Source organism: Somniosus microcephalus, chromosome 8, assembly GCF_052327205.1.
Source record: "Somniosus microcephalus isolate GS21.2 chromosome 8, FLI_Smic_1.0, whole genome shotgun sequence".
NCBI lineage: Eukaryota > Metazoa > Chordata > Chondrichthyes > Squaliformes > Somniosidae > Somniosus > Somniosus microcephalus.
Window position 1 is genome coordinate 190,088,845 of NC_140994.1, and position 16,033 is coordinate 190,104,877.

The following is a 16,033-nucleotide window of genomic DNA, read 5'->3' on the forward strand; positions in this document are numbered from 1 at the left end:
ATCACTGCTGCTCTGTAGACCATGAGCTTAGTGCCGGGTTTGAGGTCCTGGGCTTCAAACACTCTCTTCCTCAGGCGACTGAAGGCTGCACTGGAACACTGAAGGCGGTGTTGGACTTCATCGTCGACGTCTGCCCTTGTTGACAGTAGGCTCCTGAGGTATGGAAAGTGGTCCACGTTGTCCAAGGCCTTGTGGACTTTGATAATCGGGGGGCAGTACTGTGTGGCAGGGGCAGGTTGGTAGAGAACCTTTGTCTTACGGATGTTTAGTGTAAGGCCCATGCTCTCGTATGCTTCAGTGAAGGTGTTGACGATGGTTTGGAGTTCGACCTCCGAGTGAGCGCAGACACAAGCATCATCTGCAACTTGTAATTCAACGACAGAGGATGGGACAACCTTGGATCTGGACTGGAGGCGACGGAGGTTGAACAGTTTCCTGTTTGATCTGCAAATTAGCTCCACTCCAGTGGGGAGCTTACTGAGGGTGAGAGGGAGCATTGCAGCAAGGAAGATCGAGAAGAGCTTTGGTGCGATGACACAGCCTTGCTTGACCCCGGTTCGTACATGAATTGGGTCTATGGTGGAACCGTAGGTCAGGATCACGGCTTGCATGTCGTCGTGAAGCAGGCGGAGGATGGTTAAACTTTTGAGGGCAGCCGAATTTGAGGAGGACACTCCATAATCCCTCACGGTTGACAGTGTCGAAGGCCTTTGTGAGATCAAAGGCGGCCATGTACAGCGGCTGGTGCTGTTCCCTGCATTTCTCTTGTAATTGACGTGCGGTGAAGATCATGTCCATTGTGCCTCTTAGTGGGCGGAATCCGCATTGCGACTCTGGGAGGAGCTCTTTGGCCACTGGGAGAAGGCGATTGAGGAGGATTCTTGCGATGACTTTCCCTGCGGCAGACAGCAGGGAAACTCCTCTGTAATTACCACAATCGGACTTGTTACCTTTCTTGAAGATGATCACAATTACGGTGTGACTAGTGGTGGCAGGATGTGACTAGTGGTGTCCCACAGGTATTTGTGTTGGGGCCTCAACTATTCACCATATTTATTAATGACTTGGATGATGGGATAGAAAGCCACATATCCAAGTTTGCTGATGACACAAAGATCGGCAGCATTGTAAGCAGTGTAGCTGGAAGCATAAAATTACAAAGAGATTGTGGACACAAAAGGCATCAAGGGGTATGGGGAGAGAGCAGGAATATGGTATTGAGATAGAGCCATAATCATATTGAATGGCAGAGCAGGCTCGAAGGGCCAAATGGTCTACTCCTGCTCCTATTTTTCTATGTTTCTATGTTAATCGATTAAGGGAATGGGCAAAACTGTGGCAAATGGATTTCAATCCAAGGCCACCACTTTGGACGTAAAAAGGAATACTTTCTAAATGGGTTAAATTACGAGGCTAGATTACACATTGTATTCCTTGGAATTTAAAAGGTTAAGGGGTGATTTGATTGAAATTTTCAAGATATTAAGGGGAGATATTTCTGCTGGTTGGGGATTAGAGCCAGGCCTTTCAGGAGTGAAGTTAGGAAACACTTCTACACACAAAGGGTAGTAGAAGTTTGATGCTAGATCAATTGTTAATTTTAAACTGAGATTGATAGATTTTTGTTAACCAAAGGTATTAAGGGATATGGGACAAAGGCGGGTATATAGAGTTACGTCACAGATCACCCATGATTTCATTGAATGGCGGATCAGGCCTGGTTCTAAATGGCCTATTCCTGTTCCTATGTATGCTCTATGTAAAATAGCAATATAATCATAGAATGATACAGCACAGGAAGCCATCATTTGGCCTTCTAAATTCCAAGGAATACAATGTGTAATCTAGCTTCGTAATTTAACCCTTGGAGTCCAGGTATCATTCCTGTAAACCTGCGCTGCACTCCCTCCAAGACTAATATATCCTTCTTAAGGTGTGGTGCCCAGAACTGCTCACCGTACTCCAGGTGTGGTCTAACCAGGGCTTTGTATAGCTGTAGCATAACTTCTACCCCCTTCTACTCTAGTCCTCTAGATATAAAGGCCAGCATTCCATTAGCCTTTTTGATTATTTTCTGTACTTGTCAGTGACATTTTAATAATCTATGCACCATAGACCCCCCAAGTCTCTTTGGACCTCCACTGTTTTTAGCTTTTCACCATTTAGAAAGTACTCCTTCTTTGGTAGAGCCATCTAATTAGTCCCACTCCACTGCTCTTTCCCCACGGCCCTGTAAATTGTTTCTCCAAGTATTTCATGAGAAGAGGCTCTCCCTGACAGTAACCACTCCCGTGGAGACTGTTTATAAAAATGCAGAATGATACAGCACAGGAAGAGGCCATTCGGCCCATCGTGCTTGTGCCGGCTCTTTGAAAGAGCTGTCCAATTAGTCCTACTCCCCCTTGCTCTTTCCCCATAATCCTTCAAGTATTTATACAATTCCCCTTTTGAAAGTTATTATTGAATCTGCTTCCACCGCCCTTTCAGGCAGCAGATTCCAGATCACAGCAACTTTAAATGTTAGTAATCTACAGAGTGCATTGATGTGAACTGGTTTCGGTTTCAGATCACCACAGTTGGTCTGGTGCAATTCAGGTGCAAACCCCCCCGCCAGAGCTCAGAGGGGAGAAGACCACCTGCACAAGGTAATCTTACAATGTTGCACTCACTGCACTAACCCAATAGGAAGCCAAGTTTTAAAACTTACCAGATGCCACAAATACTTGGAAGCTTTAAAAAACTTTTAAAATTCGGAAATAGTCACCAGCCTTGCAGCCTTTGCAGACAGTGAGATTTAACCATTCCCTGTCGCTCATTAATTTCACATCTCTCTAGTTTGACTCACATAACTAACGCATTTTAAACAGCTCTCAACTTAAATTCTACCGTACAATCTCCAGGTACCGCAGCAGATCAACACACGCACACACACACCTTAGAAATGTTTTGCGAAACAAAGCAGAAAAGCCTGAATCTTTCACAGTTCTGAGCTCAGATTACTGGTGTTAGAGTCTCAGAATCTGACATGAAGAAAACTTGTATCATGAAAGTTACTGAACTTCCTCGGGAACCAAGAAACAGGATTTATATCACGACACTCGTGAGAATGACAACTCCTTCATGACCCAGTAACTCATGGAGTAAACAATTCAGCTATACTGCAGTTTTTGGCTCAATACCATGTGAAAAACCATGCTGGGTACATACACTGGGCTTAGCTCCACCCGGCCAGTGTGCAACGCAGAGAGGAGTCATTGTCCTCTATACATCCCAGTAGGCAATGAAATCAACTTCAATGAAATAGGTTCTGACGAAGTTTTTCTAGTTCTGACGAAGAGTCATCAACCTGAAATGTTAACTCTGCTTCTCTCTCCACAGATGCTGCCTGACCTGCTGAGTATTTCCAGCAATCTCTGTTTTTATTTCAATGAAATAGGGACCGGTCTGAAACACCCAGGGACAGTCACTACAGCTCAGAGACTACAACAGCCACAATCAGAGTCTAGTCTAATGGGGCCAGAAGAAAGGGCTTGAAGGTAGCTCATTGTGAGGGAGAGCCAGGGACTGTTCTTGCCCTGCGGGGTGATCCTGAAGTTGCAGATGCTTTGCTGAGGAGGATCCCATTCCCTTTTGAAAGTTATATTGAATCTGCTTCCATTACCCTTTCAGACAGTGTATCACAACTCGGTGCACACATTGTTTTTCCTCATGTCGCCTTGGTTCTTTTGCCAATCACCTTAAATCTGTGTCCTCTGGTTACTGACCATTCTGCCACTGGAAACAGTTTCTCCTTATTTACTCAGGGGGAAAAAAAATTCAAGATTTTTGAACACCTCTATCAAATCTCCTCGTAACCTTCTCTGCTGTAAGGAGAACAGTCCCAGCTTCTCCAGTCTCTCCACATAACTGAACTCCCTCACCCCTGGTGTTGAGTCTGTGTTTCCAAATGTAGTTATGCTGAATAACTGGACACAGACTACAGAAATAATTAAACAGGTCTTTAGTAATTGAGGGTCAGGGCTGAACTGGAATACACTTTGCTCCACAGGGTTTATATACCGGTGTGGTCACCACCGGTACTACAATGTACAGGAGCCATCAAAAAGTAGTCCATCACCTTAAGGTATCCTCTTAAGGTGGTACAGGTTACATACACTACAATTCCTCCCCTTTTAGCTTAACAGTGTACACCCCAATTTAAACATTACATGGATAACATATATACAACTTTCACACAAAACTGTTCAAAGATTCAGTCTCTGAGGAGGCCTCCTGATCCGGGCCGGATAACGCCTTTCAGGGGTCTCTGGTTCTCGTTGCTGGGGTGACTCATCCATTTGATCTCCTATGGATTGAACATCATCATGTACGTTCGAGTCTGAGGTAGATGCTACAGGCTCAATAACTTCTTCAACTGGTGTCTCTGCCGTAGACATGGGGTCGACCCTTGTTCTCGATTCCACAAGTTGGTCAGCATGACGTCGTATTACGTTCTCTCCAACGTCTACCGTGTACATCAAGGGTCCTTGTCGGGCATGAATTGTTCCGGATTGCCATTTATCATTCCTATAGTCCCTGGCCAACACTGGTTGTCCTATTTCAAAACACTGAGTGGCCTTGTTATTTACGTGCTGGAATTGCTTGTTTTCGACTTCCCTACGCACATTGGGTTTTAACAAATCCAACCGGGACCACAACCTCCTGTTATAGAACATTATGGCAGGGCTTTGATTTGTCACTGCATGCATGGCGTTTCGATATGCCATCAGGAAATTGTCCACCTTGTGTTGTAGTGGAATATGGTCTTCGCTCATGGCCTTTATCGCCTTTTTGAACGTTTGTACAAATCTCTCGGCCAACCCATTTGTAGCCGGATGATATGGGGCAGATGTATAGTGTTTCACCCCATTCTTTTTCATGAATTTCTGGAATTCTTCTGACACGAACTGTGGTCCGTTGTCTGAACATATTTGTTCCGGCAACCCATTCCTTGCAAATATGGTTCTTAGAACTGCGATCGTCTTTTCAGAGGTAGTGGTCGACATCTTAATCACTTCTGGCCATTTAGAATGTGCGTCTACTGCTATCAAAAACATGGGATCCATGAATGGACCTGCAAAGTCGATATGCACACATTGCCATGGGGTTGAAGGCCATTGCCACGGATGCAGCGGTGCAATTGGAGGTGCGTTTTGAACTTTTTGGCACCCTGAGCAGCTTTTAGTCAGATCCTCTATTTGTTTGTCGATACCTGGCCACCACACATAAGCCCTAGCAAGGCTTTTCATCTTGACTCCCCCCAGATGACCTTCATGCAATTCCTTCAGAACTCTCTCCCTTAATTTAGGAGGAATAATCACCCTTGTTCCATACATCAATGTTCCTTGACAGACGGACAGCTGTTCTCGTCTGGCTGAGAATGCTGGTAACAGTGGGTCGCCATGTGCTGGCCATCCCTTCACTGTCAAATCGTAGACCTGAGACAGTGTCGGGTCGTTTCGGGTCTCTCTCTCAATACCCGCATTGGTGACTGGTAAGCATTCGATGATGGTCGAGTGAAATATCTCGACAGAGTCAACTGCCGGTGCCTCTTCCGCTGTAGGTAGTGGCAGGCGCGACAGCCCATCAGCATTACCATGTTGCTTTGTACCTTTGAATTCGATATCATATTGATGTGCCCCTAGGAAAAGGGACCATCTCTGAAGCCTCTGCGCCGTCATAACCGGAACACCCTTCTTAGGGTTAAAAATGGAAACCAACGACTGGTGATCTGTCAGCAGCGTAAACTTTTGGCCTTGCAGGTAATGGTTAAATTTCTTAACTCCCCACACGAGGCTGAGAGCCTCCCTATCTGAGCATAGTTGCGCTCTGCAGAGGTCAATGATCTGGATGCGAACGCGACTGGCCTTTCCAAGCCATTTGGAAACTTATGTGAGAGCACTGTCCCAATACCATATGGAGAAGCATCACAAGCTAAGCGAATAGGCAGTGTTGGGTTAAAGTGAGCCAACACTTCCTTAGAGGTGATCAGTGCCTTGCTTTTTTGAAAAGCCCGCTTACAATCATCGCTCCACTTCCATGGTATTCCCATTTGCAAAAGAGTGTTCAGCGGGTGTAACACCGTGGATAAATTTGGAAGAAACTTGTGGTAATAGTTAACCAACCCAAGGAACGACCTCAACTGGGATAAATTCTCTGGAGCGGGAGCTTTCACAACAGCTTCGATCTTGTCAGGTGACTTATGGAGCCCCTCCTGGTCAATGACGTGGCCGCAGTATGAGATTCGCTTTTGAAAGAACTCACATTTCTGGCGATTAACTCTGAGCCCATATTCTTTCAATCTGGTGAGCACCTGCTCCAAATTCGCGAGGTGATCCTTATCATCATCTCCTGTAATCAGAATGTCGTCCAGGTAGCATTGTGTGCCTGAAATTCCCTGCAATACCTGCTCCATGGCCCTTTGCCAAATCGCTGGAGCCGATGCCACTCCAAAAACCAGTCTATTATACTGATATAAGCCCTTATGTGTGTTGATCGTGAGATACTGGCGTGACGCTTCATCAACTTCCATCTGTAGGTACGCCTGCGCCAGGTCTATCTTGGTGAAGTGTTTCCCACCAGACAGCAAAGCGAAGATATCTTCAATCCGCGGAAGCGGATATTGCACCGTGTGAAGAACCGGATTAACAGTGATCTTGAAATCGCCACAGATGCGAACCTTCCCAGGTTCCCCCGGCTTGTTGCTCAACGAACGCTTCATGACAGGAACAATGGGTGTGGCCCATTCGCTCCAGTCCACCTTTGACAGTACTCCTGAACGTTCTAGACCTTCCAGCTCTGCTTCCACAGCAGGTCGTATCGCATAAGGTCTGGCTTTGAAACATTTTGGGTTTGCATGTTCTTCAACCTTGATGTTTGCCGTAATTCTTTTCAGTGTTCCCAGTCCCTGTTGGAACACCTCCTTAGCATCGTCCAATATTTTGGACAGTCGTTTAGGTTTGACGTCGTCCTCTTTACAGGAATCTACAGTCAGTGCTTGTATGGAATGCCAGTCCACATTTATTCTCTGGATCCATTCCCGTCCCAGTAGTGGCGGACCTCCATCAGGTAACACATACAAGTCCATTTCCTGACTTTCTTTACCATTGTAGACCACATTTACTTTTATCTTTCCGATGGGGTATACTATTTGCCCCGTGTATGTTTTCAATACAATCTCCGTATCCCTCAGGGGAATGTGCGAGAATAACCTTTTGTAATCTTGCTTATTCATGACCGTCAATGCCGATCCAGTGTCCAATTCCATCTTCACTTGGACTCCTGCTATCCGAAGCATGACCCAGATAGTTTGGTGGTCTGCTGTGTTACCCACATTATGTATTTTTAGACAACCCAGTTCCTTACTGCTGGAGTCTGAATCCATCTTCTGTTCATCCGAACTGTTCTCTGTCACCTTGTGTACTTTTTTGTACTTCTCCTGCGGCGACTTTTTGCTGCTGGTCTTCTTTCCTGACCGGCATACTCTCGCTATGTGACCAAGTTTGCCACATTGCCTGCATTCTTTATCTTTGAACCAGCACTGGTTCTGGTCATGCGTTGTCCTTCCGCAACGATAGCACTTTACTGCGCCCAATGCCATTTCATTGGTGCTGAATTCCAATGGCCTTTGCTGTATCTCTGCAGCGCCTCGTGCTGCTGCCTCGTGTGATGCTGCAATGCTGAAAGCTTTGTCCAGCGTAAGATCCTTTTCCTCTAGCAGTCGCTTCTGGGTTCCTTCCCTTAGGAGCCCACACACAAACTTATCTCTCAGTGCGTCTGCTAGTCCTGTACCGAACTGACAGTACTTTGATAACTTGCGCGGTTCGATTAAGAATTCAGCGTTGCTTTCCTCTTTAAGTTGAATTCTTTTGTAGAATTTAAATCGTTCCGCTATTAGCAGCGGCGTGGGGTTTAAATGCTCTTGCAGGATAGTAACAATATCCGCGAAACTCTTTCCTACTGGTTTATCTGGTGTTACAAGGTTCCTTAATAACCCGTACGTCTTCGCAGCCATCGAGTTTAATAGGGTTAGTGCTTTCTTATCCTCCGGTACCTCATTCGTTGTACAGTAAACTTCGACGCGTTCCACATAAGTGGCCCAATCTTCCACATTGCTATCAAAAGCAGTGATGTTACCCGTTTTTGGCATCCTTGTTGAGTTTCCTTTCCTTCGGATATGATTATTATTTTATTTTATTTTTTTCAAAATGGCGGCTTCCCGCGCTTGGCGGCTTTTCCCGCGCTTGTCTTCTTCCCCCGCCGACTCAAAATGGCGATTACCGCGCTGTTGCCGTTCTCGCCTCCCAGCGGTCCTTTATTTTCCCCTACGCTGCTGCTCTTGTTCCCCGCCGCTCCCGCGGTCCTTGTGGACATAAACGCTTTTCTGGCTGCTGCGCGTCTCTGCCCCGATTGCAGTCCGGCCCCTGACACCGGCTGCGGTCGTGTTCTCCGCCCTTTTCGTCATTTCCCTCCCCTTCTCTTACTGACAACTCGGCCGACTTCCCCCCCGTGCCGCTCGATCGGGCTTACCCGCCGCTGTCGTCGAAGGGATGTTCACTGATGTTTGAGTTCGTGGCCAGAAACCAACCCGGGTTCACGATTGCCTCCCGTGCTATGCAGTGCCCAGCAGGATGTTGAGGGTGGATGTCCTTGATCGACGCCCGTTTCAGAGGCGAAGCTTCCTTTGATGCAACTGCCGCTAGGTAAGATCAGACTCGTCGCCACTGTTGAGTCTGTGTTTCCAAATGTAGTTATGCTGAATAACTGGACACAGACTACAGAAATAATTAAACAGGTCTTTAGTAATTGAGGGTCAGGGCTGAACTGGAATACACTTTGCTCCACAGGGTTTATATACCGTTGTGGTCACCACTGTTACTACAATGTACAGGAGCCATCAAAAAGTAGTCCATCACCTTAAGGTATCCTCTTAAGGTGGTACAGGTTACATACACTACACCTGGTACCATTCTAGTAAATCTCTTCTGCCTTGACATCCTTCCTAAAGTGTGGTGCCCAGAATTGATCACAATACTCCAGCTGCGGCCTAACCAGTATTTTATAAAGATTTAATAATGGGAGAAACATATCTGTGCAAGGTTAGTCAAGAAGATTACTGAATAAGATGGCAACCATGGGTGACAACTCACCATTAGCATCTCCAGGAACGAAGCCCGAGCATCCCAGAAGAACGCAGAGTCACCCGAAGCTACAACAGCCAACCTAATAAAAGGATGAAATTGGCTGGTTTATATTCATCTTGAAGGCAGAAAGATACCCAAATATTAGAAACTTATCAGTGAACTGTAAACTTAACCTTGCCAAGCTGCACTGTGATCTGAGAGCTTTGGAACATGCTGTTAGGAAAAAAAACCCTACTAAGACTGAGATATCATGATGCAGCTAACTTATGGTTGTGCCTATGATGAAACTAGATTCTGTTGATAATAAACATCCAATTGGCTATTGAGAAATGGAGGAAAAGTTCCAAGGGAGTTGACTCAGGCTGAAGCCTGCAAAGTATTATAGGGCTTTGGAAGGACACAATCTCACAGAAGAAGTGGCTGAAACTGATGATCCCTTTCTCGTGTAAAGTATTCACCTGAGGACTATGTCCCCTTAGGAGTTCCTTGTCATGCAGGACTGGGGAAGGGGTTGATGCACCCAATGTTTTCTAGCTCTGTGTTGATCTCTTCTGAGGTAGTGCAGGGGGTGATACAAACATACGACAATGATGGACAGGAAAAGACCAACTAGTCCAGCAAGCCTGTTGTCTGTCCCATGCTACCTTTGTGCAACTTAGAATCATAGAATGGTTACAGCATGGAAGAAGGCCATTTGGCCCATCGAGCCTGTGCCGGCTCTCTGCAAGAGCACTTCAGCTAGTCCCACTCCCCCGCCCTTTCCCATAGCCCTACAAATTTTTTTCCTTCAGGTACTTATCCAACTCCCTTTTGAAAGCTGTGATTGAATCTGCCTCCACCACCCTTTCAGGCATTGGATTCCAGATCACAACTACTCGCTGAATAAAAAAGTTTTTCTTCATGTCGCCTTTGGTTCTTCTGCCAATCACCTTAAATCTGTGTCCTCTGGTTTTCGATCCTTCTGCCAATGGGAACAGTTTCTCTCCATCTACTCTGTTCAAACCCCTCTTGATTTTGAACACCTTTATCAAATCTCCTCTCAATCTTCTCTGCTGTAAGGAGAACAACCCCAGCTCCTCCAGTCTATCCACATAATTGAAGTCCCTCATTCCTGGAATAATTCTCGTAAATCTTTTCTGCACTCTCTTAAGGCCTTCACATCCTTCCTAAAGTGTGGTGCCCAGAATTGGACATAATACTCCAGTTGAGGCCGAACAGTTTTTTATACAGGTTCATCATAATTTCCATGCTTTTGTACTCTATACCTCTATTCATGAAGCCCAGGATCCTGTAAACTTTAACTGCTTTCTCAACCTGCCCAGATCCTTCAACGATTTGTGCACATATACCCCCAGGTCACTCTGTTCATGTATCCACTATAGGATTGTACCCTCTAGTTTATATTTCCTCTCCTCATTCTTTCTACCAAAATGTATCACTTTGCACTTTTCTGCGTTAAATTTCATCTGCCAATGTGTCTGCCCATTTCACCAGCCTGTCTGTGCCCTCTTGAAGTCTATCACTATCCTCCTCACTGTTCACTATACTTCAAAGTTTTGTGTCATCTGCAAATTTTGAAATTTTGCCCTGTACACCCACATCCAAGTCATTAATATATATCAAGAAAAGCAGAGATCCTACTAGCGACCCCTGGGGAACACTACTGTATACCTTCCTCCAGTCCGAAAAACAACCATTCACCACTACTTGGTGAGACCACACCTGGAGTATTGTGTACAGTTTTGGTCTCCTTACCTAAGGAAGGATATACTTGCCATAGAGGGAGTGCAACGAAGGTTCACCAGTTTGGTTTCTGGGATGGGGGGATTGTCCCATGAGGAGAGATTGAGTAGACTAGGCCTATATTCTCTAGAGTTTAGAAGAATGAGAGGTGATCTCATTGAAACATACAAAATTTTTACAGGGCTTGACAGGGTAGATGCAGGGAGGATGTTACCCCGGCTGGGGAGTCTAGAACCAGGGGTCACAGTCTCAGAATAAGGGGTTGGCCATTTAGGATTGAGATGAGGAGAAATTTCTTCACTGAGGGTGGTGAATCTTTGGAATTCTTGGTGAAGACAGATGCAAAGTACTAATTTTGCACCTCCGCCATACCCTCTGCCTCCATGCGTAGGTCTCCTTTTTGGTCCCTAATTGGCTCCATCCCTCCTCTTACTGCCCATTTACTATTTATATGCCTATAGAAGACTTTTGGATTACCTTTAATGTTAGCTGCCATTCTATTCTCATACCATCTCTTTGCCCCTCTTATTTTCTTTTTCACTTCTCCTCTTCACTTACGCACACCAGGACCCCATCCACCAACCACACACCTTCCCGCAATTTTCTGGGAGAGGCAGAAAAATAGAAAAATCCCTATATCAATTCCGAGGGGGAGGGTGGGGGGTGGGGGGTGGGGGGGTGCAGGGTTGTGGTGTTGGTGAACGGAAACTCTGAGAAATTCTTCTCCAACTACTAAAGGCAATTAAACAAGTTCCAGGAAGCCACATTGACTGAGTGACTATACACAGTGATGTCGACTAGCCAGGAACTCAACTGCCTCCCTTTTGAATACTTGCAGTGAATCTGTGCTCACTACACAAGCCAGCAATACATTCCATAGATCAATGACTCTCTGTGAAAAGGAATACCTTCTGACAGCTAAACTAGTTCTGTGATTACATAACTTACACTTATGTCTCTTGGTCTTTCTTAAGCTATCCAACTCGCACCAAATCTCATGCACCCTATCCACGCGGACCAAATCTCATACACCCCTTACACACTCACCCCCCCACACCCACACACTCACCCCCCCACCCACACTCATCCCCCCACCCACACACTCACCCCCCCACCCCCCCACACACACCCCCACCCACACACTCACCCACCCCACCCACTCACCCCCCCCACCCACTCACCCCCCACCCACACACTCGCCCCCCCACCCACACGCCCACCCCCCCCACCACCCACACACTTACCCACCCCCCACACCCACACACTCACCCCCCCACCCACACACTCACCCCCCCACCCACACACTCACCCCCCCACCCCCACCCCCCCACCACCCACACACCCCCCCACCACCCACACACTCAACCCCCCACCCACCCACACACTCACTCCCCCACCCACCCACACACTCACTCCCCCCCCACCCACACACTCACTCCCCCACCCACCCACACACTCACTCCCCCCCCACCCACACACTCACCCTCCCCCCACCCACACACTCACCCCCCCACCCACCCACACACTCACCCCCCCACCCACTCACCCCCCCACCCACACACTCACCACCCCCACCCACACACTCACCCCCCCACCCACAAACTCACCCCCCCCACCCACCCACAAACTCACCCCCCCACCCACCCACAAACTCACCCCACCTACCCCCCCACCCACAAACTCACCCCCCCACCCACAAACTCACCCCCCCACCCACTCACCCCCCCACCCACACACTCACACCCCCACCCACTCACCCCCCCACCCACACACTCACCCCCCCACCCACACCCCGCCCACCACCCACACACTCACCCCCCCACCCACACCCACACCACCCCCACCACCCACACACCCCCCCACCACCCACACCCCCCCACCACCCACACACTCACACCCCCACCCTCACCCCCCCAACCCACTCACCCCCCCACCCACACACTCACCCCCCACCCACTCACCCCCCACCCACACACTCACCCCCCCACCCACACACTCACCCCACCACCCACACAGCCCCCCACCACCCACAAACCCCCCCACCCACCCACACACTCACCCCCCCACCCACCCACACACCCACCCCCCCACCAACCCACACACCCACCCACCCACACACTCACCCCCCCACCCACCCACACACTCACCCCCCACCCACACACACCCCCCCACCCACACACTCACCCCCCCACCCCCCACACACTCACCCCCCCACCCCCTCACACCCCCACCCACACACTCACCCCCCCAACCCACTCACCCCCACCCACTCACCCCCCACCCACACACTCACCCCCCCACCCACACACTCACCCCCCCACCCACACACTCACCCCCCCACCCACACACTCACCCCCCCACCCACACAGCCCCCCACCACCCACAAACCCCCCCACCCACCCACACACTCACCCCCACCCACCCACACACTCACCCCCCCACCCACCCACACACCCACCCACCCACACACCCACCCACACACTCACCCCCCCACCCACACACTCACCCTCCCCACCCACACACTCACCCCCCCACCCACACACACACACACACACCCACACTCACCCCCCCACCCACACACTCACCCCCCCACCCACACACTCACCCCCCCCACCCACACACTCACCCCCCCACCCACACACTCACCCCCCCCCCCCACCCACACACTCACCCCCCTGTAATGTATATACCTTTAAGGGGGGAACTACTTTTTACAGCTCATGTATACTGTAGTAGCGGCAGTGACCACACCTGTATATAGCACTGAGTAGTAATCTGTACAGGCAGTTCCACTGTGAGCCACGTTGAGTAAACACCTGTTGTACCGTTTCTCCTGCAGTCTGTGTCTTATTATACCCAGACACAACATTGGCGACAAGGCAAGTTCGAACCTACCTGCAACCTCCGGGGATTAAATACGTGGGGTTACGGGGATAGGGGTGGGATATGTGTTGGTGTAGGGGTTACGGGGATCGGGTGGGATATGTGTCGGTGCAGGCTCGATGGGCCGAAATGGCCTCTATCTGCACTGTGGGGTTTCTGTGATTCTGTGATTCGTTCCTGCAGGTCAGTGGATTGGAGGTCAAGGCCAGCGACTCGGGCGTCGACCACGGGCAACCGCCCAGTCATCCAGCAGAGACTCGAGAATTGCGGGGGAGGCTTGGCTTTCCAGTCAAGGTGGTCCAGCGAAACGGTCTCCCAACAGGTAGTGCGCAGACCCTTCCCGGACAGCAGCGGGCTAGAGCCCGACCGAGCGGCACAGCAAAGAGCCAAGCAGCGTCGACAGGGGAGAGAGAGAGAGGGCAGAGCGCACAGGGCGCAGCCGGTGTTCAGGGGCCGAGCAGCGTCGGAGAGAGGGAGAGAGACGCGCAGAAAACCGCGAGGCGCCGCCATTGCAACGAGGACCGCCGAGAGCGGCATTGGCAGCAGCGCAGGAGAAGCGCGTGAAACCTACAGGGCGCCGCCATTGCCACGAGAACCGCCGGGAGCGGCGTTGGCAGCAGCGGGGGAGGAAGGAAAGCGCGGGAGACGCCATTTTAAGCCATTGGGAGACGCCATTTTAAACCACACCCAAAATGCCGAAGAGTGGCAGTATCACCGCATTTGACAATGAAGTCGAAGATTGGACTACATATGTCGAACGAATAGAGGTGTACTGCAAGGCAAATGAGGTGTCAGATGACAAGAAAGCGTCGGTATTGTTAAATTTAATGGGTGTAAAGACGTATGGTTTATTACGAAATCTAGTAACCCCAACGAAGCCAATGGAAAAGAGTTTTGAAGACATAGTAACGATACTACAGGGACATTTAAACCCCACACCGCTGCTGATAGTAGAAAGATTCCAGTTTCACAAACGGAACCAGCATAAGGATGAAAGCAATGCTGATTATTTAACAGAACTGCGCAAACTATCGAAACACTGCCAGTTTGGAGCGGGACTGGCAGATACCTTAAGGGACAAGTTTGTGTGTGGGCTTCAAAGTGAAGGAACCCAGAAATGGCTTTTATCTGAAAAGGACCTTACGCTGAAAAAGGCTTTCAGCATTGCGGTATCATATGAAGCAGCAGCAGCACGGGGCGCTGCAGAGATACAACAGAGACCGCAAGAATATGGCACAAACGAAATGTTATATGGAACAGAGAAGTGCTGTCGCTGCGGCAGAACAACACATGACCAGAATGATTGCTGGTTCAAAGACAAAGTGTGCAGACAGTGTGGAAAAGTAGGACACATAGCACGAGTCTGCAGGTCGGGAAAGAAAACCAGCAATAAGAAACCGACCAAAGGAAAGTACAAGAAGGTACATAAGATGACGGAGAATAGTTCAGATGAACAAAAGAGTGATATCGACTCTGAAAACAGGGAACTGAGTTGCCTGAAACTACATAATGTGATCACAACGGAGGATCACCGAACCATTTGGGTCACTCTCAAGATAGCAGGAGTCCACGTAAAGATGGATTTGGACACAGGATCAGCCCTAACAGTCATAAACCAACGGGACTACGAGCGGCTATTCTCACACATACCCTTGAGAGACACAAAAATTATTTTGAAGACGTACATGGGGCAAAAGGTCTACCCCAAAGGAAAAATAAGGGTGACCGTTATATATAACGGTAAGGAAACACCAAAACTAGACCTGTATGTATTGCAAGATGGAGGACCACCATTTCTGGGACGTGAATGGATCCGGAAAATACAACTGGATTGGCATTCCATACAGGCACTGACTGTGGCTGACAAAAAGGATGACAACGTCACACCTGGGCGACTGTCAAAGATCCTAACTGACGCGAAAGAAGTGTTCCAGCAAGGACTCGGAACACTAAATGGCATGACAGCGACGAAGCAGAGCTGGAGAGTCTGGAACGTTCAGGTGTACTGTCCAAGGTAGACTGGAGCGAGTGGGCTACACCCATCGTCCCTGTGATGAAAAAGTCGTTGAGCAGCACGCCTGGGGAACCAAGGAAGGTTCGCATCTGTGGGGACTTTAAGGTAACAGTGAACCTGATCCTTCACACCGTACAATATCCACTTCCGCCGATTGAAGATATTTTCGCCTCGCTATCTGGAGGGAAACGCTTCACTAAGATTGATCTGG